Raw genomic sequence first — 9,708 nt, forward strand, 5'->3', positions numbered from 1 at the left:
GAATACTGGAGTGGGTAGCCAGTTCCCTTCTCCAGGGGATCTTCCCAACCCAGGGATCGAACCCAGGTCTTCCGCATTGCACGCAGATTGTTTACCAGCTGAGCCACCAGGGAAGCCTGACAACCAAATAGAGGTGATAATGGGCAACTGAATACAAGCGCCCACCATTCTGGGATTTGGTCAGAAGTCAGATTGGGGGTAGAGATACAGATAATGGGCAGTGAGCCACCTAAAGCCTCCAGGTCTTCAGGAAAACACAAGCTACACAAGCTACAGAGGCTGAGGCTCAAATGCCAAGTCAAGGTCAGAAAGCCCACAGGCAGGAGCCAGGCTCCCTACCTGAAACTAGGAACTGGTAGAACCTGGGCTATCTATCCACCAACAGAAGCCAGACGGTCCATTCTTCAGCTCAGGCTACAGCTCAAAGGCCAAGTGTGGAAGTCCTTTGCCTCTTGAGGGTAAAAACTCTAATTAATTAGGGTATACAAACACATGGAGGAAAGCATAGGATTGTACCATGGGCGCTCCACAACCCAAGACACCAACAAGAAAAAAGATTCCCACAGACAACATTCCCAAGGGAAGACACACTGAGGCCAAAATCACAGGCTATACGAGGAAGGCTGAAAATAGCCAGGCAATTGACATTACCCCCATCCCTCCAACCCTCATCCAAGGAGAAGGAATAAATTATACCTGCAGAGCTAGAGATAATAAGACAATCTGAAAACGACTTTGAAATTGGTTCAGTGGGAAACAGAAAATCATTTCAGGGTTTTAAGAAAAAGCTGGGCTTGCTGAAGAGGGTATTTTAGAATGATTAGGGTGGCCATGGCAAACAGAATTAAATGGAGAAGGGTGAGATTGGAGGCAACAAGAACAGACCTCACGCTATCTACCTACAGGTGATGTCCTCTGTTTCTTCTGAACATTTCTAAAATTTAACCTGCACATTTTTAATAATTTCATTATAATTTCATTAATTTATTTTTCTTTATTTATGGCTGTGCTGGGTCTTCACTGCTGCACAGGCCTTTCTCTAGCTGCAGCTAGCAGGGGCTAACTCTCCAGCTGCTGTGTGCAGGCTTCTCACTGCAGTGGCTTCTCTTGTTGTGGAGAATGGGCTTTAGTGCAGTGGGCTCAGTAGCTGCAGTTCCCAGGTTCTAGAGTACAGGCTTAATAGTTGTAATACATAGGCTTAGCTGCTCCGTGGCATGTGAGATCTTCCAAGACCAAGGATCGAACCTGTGTCCCTACATTAGCAGGTGGATTCTTTATCACTGGGCCACCTGGAAAAGCTCATCTGTACTTCTTTTAGGACCTTATGACCTCATCACTGTATTCCATGTTTTATAGCTACTTTCCCATATATAAGCCATAGAAAGGAATTTGCCAAACTCAAGGCTCACTCTACATATATACACATATATATATTTCTGTATTCCCCACAGCACCTAACAGTGTGCTGGCCACATGGGAGAAGTTTCATAAAAATGCTTCATGAATAAATGATCCAACATGTGAAGAAGCATGACGTTAGAAAATGATTGATCAGAACCTTGCTCCGTGGACCCCTGCCATGAACCAGAGCAGAAAACCAAATTGAATTGGCACATCATTAGTTCATCTCCCTAGTACCAGGTAGGTTCCCTAAACTGGTTCTCTTCTTAGTCTATGTGGATATCAGCTGTCAATGTATTTAAAAACCAGCTGGATTCAGTGACAGGCTTAAGCCCAATCGCATGAAAATCTTCCGCCATGTGTGGATTTCCCCTGTACGAATGGTGGCATGACCTCTCTTCCTCTTCAACTTGATTGTCAGTTTGTAGACATTTGACTCTGTTATAGAAGGCTTTGGCCTAAATCTGATTTTCCCCATTCCTAATCAGTTAGAGCTCTTCTCCTTCCCTCTTTGTAAGGGACCAAGCCTTGGGAAAGAGTGGTGACTTAAGAAATTGCCCAGGACCACAAACTTACCAAATCGAATAGCAGGGCAGCGAAGATTGCCTGCCCCCTGAGAGGTCTTAGAACCTTGCTCAGGGCCAAAGCTTTCCTGCATAATAATGGTGACAGTAAGGATGAGTGACTGCAATGACACAGAGCTACCTTATTCAGTTCAGTTCAGTTCAGTCGCTCAGTCATGTCCGACTCTTTGCGACCCCATATACTGAACACCTAATATTGCCAGGCATGGGACTTCTCTGGTGGTCCAGTGGCTAAGACTTCATGTTCCCAATGAAGGGGGCCCAGGTTCAATCCTTGGTCAGAGAACTAGATCCCACTTGCTGAAACTAAGAGCTTGCATGCCACAGCTAAAGTGGTGCAATGAAGATGGAGGATCCCACATGCCACACCTAAGACCCAGCACAGCCAATAAGTAAATAAATATTTTTTAAAATTATTTCCAGGCATTACGCCGGTCATCTTTAATACGCGTGTGTGCTAAGTTGCTTCAGTTGTGTCTTTTTGAGCCCACGGATTGTACCCCACCAGGCTCCTCTGTCCATGGAATTGTCCAGGCAAGAATACTGGACTGGTTTGCCATTCCCTTCTCCAGGGGATCTTCCCAAACCAGGGATCAAACCCAAGTCTCCTGCAATGACAGGTGGCCTCTTTACCACTAGTACCACTTAGGAAATCCCTATCTTTAACATAATTTGGCATAAGATTCTCACAAGAATCCAGTTTAAAAGGTACCAGCATGCCCATTTTAGAGATGAGAGACTCAAAGAAGGAAGCTAAGTAAGTTATCGCTGTAAGCATCTGCTGCTGCTGCTGGTGCTGCTAAGTCGCTTTAGTCGTGTCCGACTCTGTGCGACCCCATAGAGGGCAGCCCACCAGGCTCCCCCGTCCCTGGGATTCTCCAGGCAAGAACACTGGAGTGGGTTGCCATTTCCTTCTCCAATGCATGAAAGTGAAAAGTGAAAGTGAAGTCACTCAGTTGTGTCCAACTCTTAGCGACCCCACGGACTGCAGCCCACCAGGCTCCTCCGTCCATGGGATTTTCCAAGCAAGAGTACTGGAGTGGGGTGCCATTGCCTTCTCCACTGTAAGCATCTAGTAGGGTTCAAACCCGGATCAGCCTGAAAATGCTCTGTGTTCTTTCCATCCCCCTCCCCGGCCTCCACACGGCCAGGTTCCAACAAAACACCCAGCGTCTCCCTCAGACACTTTGAAAAACTGTCTCGAGGACTTTAGATGATGTACATGAACTTTGGGGCTGGAATTGCTTCCCAGGAGACTAGAAGCATGCTCAGACACCAGCCTCCTGAGTTTTTATTCCAGTTTCGTTCATGGCCTCTTGAAGAGACTGACTAAATAAACCTGGTTCCATCAAGCGGCCTCCATCTCACCCCGCAGAGAATGAGCTGATCCTGCCCAGCTCCTGATTTCCGCGCCCTCAATGTGAAGCCAACTACCCGCCCACGTGGCCAATGCAACTGCAAATAAACAGTTCTGAAGTTTTACTGCGCTTATTTGGGGATACAGAGTAAGACCATAATGGAGAAATAGTATTCATAGCACATTCTGGTACTTACATCACTGAAAGGGTCCATGGCCAGCGTGGTCAAAACACACTGCACGCGCTGGCTCTCTAGCTCAAAATAACTGCAGAATTAATTATTTTAAAAGGCTTCAAGAAACTTAAAGTGAATGATTTTTTTAATGATTCTACAAACCAAATGACCTTCAATGAAACAGAAGAAACAAACTGTGATCCAGTCACACTGTGAACTATTAGAAATTAGTAAAGACAGATGAATTATATTACAGCTACTTGCAACAACACAGATGAATCTTAGAAACATAATAACCAGGCAAGACATAGGATCAAATGACTCAAAACCAAGAGGAAAAATAAATACATAAATAAATAGATAAACAGAAAAAACAATGGTGCAGATATTAGTTATCTAATGGGAAAATTGAAATAGTTATTATTTATGCATTCCACCAAAAAAAAAAAAAAAAGGAAGAGAAAGGATAGAGAATATTACCCAAGAACTGGAATCTGTTTAGAAAAGAGTCAAATGGAAACACATTTGAAATGAAAACAGGAAAATTACTGAAATTAAGAACTGAAAAGGGACTTCCCTGGCGGTCCAGTGGTTAAAACTTTGCCTTTCATTGCAGGGAGCACAGGTTCAACCCCTGGTTGAGGAGCTAAGATCTCACACGCCTCATGGCCAAAAAATAGACAGAGAGAGAAAATAACAAAACATAAAACAGAAGCGATATTGTAACAAATTGGGCCAAAAAATAAACAAGAAAGAAGAGTTGAATAGAGGGAATTCCCTGGTGGTCTAGTGGTTAGGACTCAGCACTTTGAGTGCCGGGACCCTGGTTCAATCCCTGGTCAGGGAACTAAGATCCCACATGCCTTGAGCTTTCCAGGTGGTGGTACTGAGAATGAACTCGCCTGCCAATGCAGGAGACGCAAGTGAAAGTGAAAATGAAGTCGCCCAGTCGTGTCCAGCTCTTTGCGACCTCATGGGCTGTAGCCTACCAGGCTCCTTGGTCCATGGGATTCTCCAGGCATGAATACTGGAGTGGGTTGCCATTTCCTTCTTCAGGGGATCTTCCCGACCCAGGGATCGAACCCAGGTCTCCCGCAAAGACGTAAGAAACGCTTTCAATCCCTGGGTCAGGAAGATCCCCTAGAGGCCACGGCAAAATCCACCCCAGTATTCTTGCCTGGAGAATCCCATGGACAGAGGAGCCTGGCTGGCTACAGTCCATAGGGTCGCACAGAGTCAGACATGACTGAAGCGACTTAGCACAAAGAGGGTATTATGCTAACTGAAGTATTGATAAGTCAGACTGAAAAAGACAGGTGCAGTGTGATTCCACTCGAATACTAAACTAACAAAATTATTAACATGAACAAATCAAGTATAAACACATATAAACAGAGAACAGAGTAGCGGTGACCAGAGGGGCAGGGGGAGGGAAGGGGAAATGAGTAAAGTGGATCACCTGAACGGTGACAGATGGAAACTGAATTTTTGGTGGTGAGCACACTGTTGCATATACAGAATTAGACATATAACACTGCGCACGTGAGACTTCTATAATATTATAAACCAATGCTACCTCAATTTTTAAAATTTAATTTAAAAATGCCCTGTTAATCAGCTATATCCCAATATAAAATAATAAAAAGTTTTTAATGTTTTAATCTGAAAAAAAAAAGGAAAAAAAGATTTTCTACAAACTCCAAGCAAGATAAATACAGAGACTGTTCCTAGATAATCACAGGAAAATTACTGAAAACCAAAGACAAAGAGAAAGATCTTAAAAGTAGCCAGAGGGAGGGGAAAATCCACATTTTTTTTTCTAAAGAGCAACAACAAAGCTGACAGCTAAAAGCAATAGAAAAAAACAGGAAGTAGAAGACAGTTAAAGGAAATTTTTAAAGTGGTCAAAGAAAGTAATTGCTAACCTAAAATTCTATGCTCAGTGAAAATAATCTTCAGAAGACATACTACAGATATATTCAAGCAATGAAAATCCGAGAGAATTTATTAGTAGTATATAGAACACTAAAAGGATTTTTCAGGCAGAAAGTAAATACTTCTAGATGGAAATGTAATAATGCACAAACGAATAAACAACACCAAAAATGTAAAATGGATGAGCAAATCTAAATTTATATTTATTTACCATATAAGACAATAATACTAGTGTTTTGGAGGGTTCAAAATATATAAACAGAATTAAATATATGTTAACAATAGAACAAAAGACAGAAAGAAGGTAATGGAGTTAAAGTGTTGTAAGATTCTTTTATTGTCCAGGATGTGAAACAAATACTCATTTAAGGTAGGTTATAATAAAATAATGGTACATGTTGCAATCTCTAGGGTAATCATTAGAGAATGATAAAAATAATGTACCAATAATAAGCTAATGGAACAGGGAAATTGAATAATTTTTTAATGCATGATTAATCCAAAGGAGGAAAGAAAGGAGAACAAGTTTAATAAAATACACATGCAGCAAATAGGAAGTAAACAGTAAGATCAGTTTAAACCTTAGTATCAATATTTACTTTAAATATACATGGACCAAAGTCTCCAATTAGAAAACAAAAATCGTGAGACTGGATAAAAATAAATAAAATCCAGCCATATGCAACACACAAGTAACACATCTTAAAATGTAGAAATACAGGAAGAAAAGTTGTGTGACAGTTTTAGAACCTAGTCACAAATCCTTTTGCACTCCTCTCATTAAGAAGTGGGGGTTTAACTCCCCTGCCTCGTCTGGACAGGCTTGTGACTCCTTCAATCAATAAATAATGGCAGCAATAACACTGTGATTTTTTCAAGGCTAGGTAATAAAAGTCTATGCAAATTTGGCTTTATTCAGTGAAATGCTCACTCTCGGAGCTCTGAGCCACTATATAAGCAGGCTGACGGCCCAGAGGCTTCCAGGATAGCCCAAGTTACATATAAAGTCCTCACTGAGCCCAGTCTCCAGTTATCCTGGTCTGAGTACCAGCCAGTAAGTGAAAAAGTCATCAGATAACTCCAGCCCACAATCATTCAGGTGTTCCCAGCCACAACTCCAGACATCGTAGAACAGATATGAGACATCCCTGCTATGCTCGATCCAAACTCCTGACCCAAAAACCTATGACAGAGACAAAAGAGGTGTTGGTTTGTCCACCAGGTTTTGAGGTGCTTTGTTAACAGAGCACTAGATAACTGGAAAATATTGAAACCAAAAGGATGGATGGAGAAAGATACTCACAGCAGAGATCAACTAAAGAAAGGTGGTGTATCCAGACAAGTATCAGACGAAGCAGAGTTTAAGGCAAGGAGTTTTACTGAATAATATTTCCTAATGAAAAAGGGGTTGATAAAACAGAAAAATATAGGAATTACAAATTTGTACACACATAATAAGATAGCTTCAAAATATATAAAGCAAGAACTGACAGAATCAAGGGAGAAAATACAATCCACAATTTAGAGATTTTTTCTTATACTTCTATGTGTGTACTTTAAAGGGTAAATGTCATTCAGATACACTCTCTGATGACAGTTAAACTGAGCAAGAGACTCAAAACAGAAACTTAAACAGGAAACCCCCAGATGTCCAGAAATTAAGAAATATACTTTTCTAAATAACCCATTGATCAAAGTAAAAAAAAAAAAAAAAGGTGCATTAAAATATCGTGTCTAACAAACAACAAAAACTACATCAATAAAAAGAAAAGGCAAACACAGATTGGGAGATATGTGCCATACATATGGAAATTAGAAAATATTTTGAACTGAACAGCAGTGAAGCACCAAAATTAATAGATACAACTGAAATACAGATTAAGAAAAACAGCCTACTCCACTCACCAAAATGACTAAAAAATTCTTGCTTAAATAACAATACCAAGTACTATCAAGGATGTACAGCAACTAGAAGTCAAACGGTGCCGGTGGTATGGCACATAAACTCTACAACCACTTGGGAAAGTTGTTTGGAAGTATCTATTATAATGTGTTCATACTTTATGACACAGTAATTACACTCCTCTTACACCTAACAGAAATGAGTACAGACGTGTGCCAGAAGACATATGCAGGAAAGTTCACGGCAGCCTTATTTATAACCACCAAAAAATGGACACAACACAAATGTCTATTAACAGTAGAAAGAATGAATAAACTGAGTGGTTTATTCACAAATGGAATATCACTCAACCTGTGAAGAAGAATGAACAACTAATACGTACGGATAGATGAACGTGGATGAATCTCGCAAATACAATGCTGACTGAAAGGAGGTAGACAGAAGGATAAAGTAAGTGGAAGTGTCTGTGGCTCAGTCATGGCCAGCTCTTTGCCACCCCATGGACTGTAGCCCGCCAGGCTCCTCTGTCCATGGGATTCTCCAGGCAGGAATACTGGAGTGGGTTACCATTCCCTTCTCCAGGGGATTTTCCCGACCCAGGGATCAAATCTGGGTCTCCCGCACTGCAGGCAGATTCTTTATTGTCTGAGCCACAAGGGAAACCCAGACATAAGGATATATACGTAATAATTCCAAAATTAATTTCCGGTGACATGATTCAGAACAGTGGTTACCTTATGGTGAAAGAGGGTGAGAAGGGATGTCAGAGAAGCTGTTAGAGTGTCAGTAATAGGTCATATCTTGATCTAGGTGTAGTTATATAAGTGCATACTTTCTAAAAAAAATAATAATTAGGCTATACACTGAAAGTTTGTGGGGTTTACTGTGATGTATGTTATACTTTGATTTTTTTTTTAGGTTTTTTTTTTTAAAGCAAAGGGGTAATAAACATGAGATTCAGGATAGTGGTCACTTCTGGAGGACAGACCAGAAAATCAGATAGGAAAGCACACAGATGCTTTAAATTTACATACCAGATGCAAACCTATACCCTTTTGTATGTATCATACATTACATTAAATGTGAACAAAAATCATTTTAGTTAAAAAAAAAAAAAACCTACTCAAATATTTAGAATGCATGTGCTGCACTCAGGAAGAATTTGTAAATTAAGTTCATATAAATGACCTTCAGAGATATTTAAATACAGGAAGACAGTTGCATTAATTGAATAAGTGCCCTCCGAGCATCACGCTGATTGTCCCTTCAAGAATCCACTTTGTATGAAGCTGAGCAATAATAATGACAGGCATTATTGAGTATACACGACTCTGTCTGTCGAGCATTGTTGTGAATGCTTTACATGCATTTAATTGTCGTATAACCCTATGAGGCCGGTACTGTGATCACCCCAATTTAACAGATGGGGAAACACACACAGGGAGTTCAAGTGATTTGCCCGTGGCCTCACAGCAGGCAAGCATGAGAGCCAGCCTCGGAAGGCAGGTTTTGAATTGCAGTCTGGTTTCAGAGCGCACTCACTTAACCTCTGCAGCACTCTGCCTCCTGCGAGAGGCACATCTCCAATTTCTGGGCGTTCTCAACCATACCCAACTTCCAACAAGGCCTGAAATGGAATTCCAGTGTTTTAACACCTGCCTCCTAGAGAAGGGTGTAATGATGTATCCTCAGTAACAATGACAATCAACCATGTTGTCATTACCTTCAATAACATCAGCAATAAATAATAAATAAAGCCCACACTGTACCATATTACAGAGAGGATTTGAAAGTTGCCATGATGGGACAGTTAACATGTGCCTGCATCCCAGACCCTCATTAAGAAAGGAGGAACCTAGATAAAATATCTTTTCTCTCTGAACTTTTTCCTGTCCTTTCTTGGCTTATAGCATCTAACACCTTAAACTATACACTCAATTTATTTGTGAGGTGTATCTTACCTCTCCTCTGGGAGGACAGAATTAGTTTCTGATTCTTCCTTGCCTTCCTGTGGTCCACATCACATAGACATAGTAGATGCTCAGCAAATACCTATGTGATGAGGGCATCAGTCAGTTCAGTCACTCAGTCATGTCCAACTCTTTGCAATCCCATGGACTGTAGCACATCGGGCTTCCCTGTCCATCAGCAGCTCCTGCAGCTTGCTCAGACTCATGTCCATCGAGGCAGTGATGCCATCCAACCATCTCACCCTCTTCCAGCCCCATGTCCTCCTGCCTTCAATCTTTCCCAGTGTCAGCATCTTTTCTAATGAGTCAGTTCTTTGCATCAGGTAGACAATATAAATAAAGATGAGTTCAAACACTCCAGTTCTTTAAAAAAGCATGCACA

At 41.2% G+C, this 9,708-nt stretch overlaps 1 non-coding gene across 1 annotated transcript; it reads left to right on the top strand.

Annotated features, from left to right (window-relative positions):
* Nucleotides 1–4,293: 4,293 nt before the first annotated feature.
* Nucleotides 4,294–4,365, top strand: TRNAQ-UUG. The gene has a single exon. It is a non-coding gene; the product is annotated as a tRNA-Gln (tRNA).
* Nucleotides 4,366–9,708: the final 5,343 nt, after the last annotated feature.

Source organism: Bos indicus x Bos taurus, chromosome 27 (assembly GCF_003369695.1).
Source record: "Bos indicus x Bos taurus breed Angus x Brahman F1 hybrid chromosome 27, Bos_hybrid_MaternalHap_v2.0, whole genome shotgun sequence".
In the NCBI taxonomy this organism is placed as follows: Eukaryota; Metazoa; Chordata; class Mammalia; order Artiodactyla; family Bovidae; genus Bos; species Bos indicus x Bos taurus.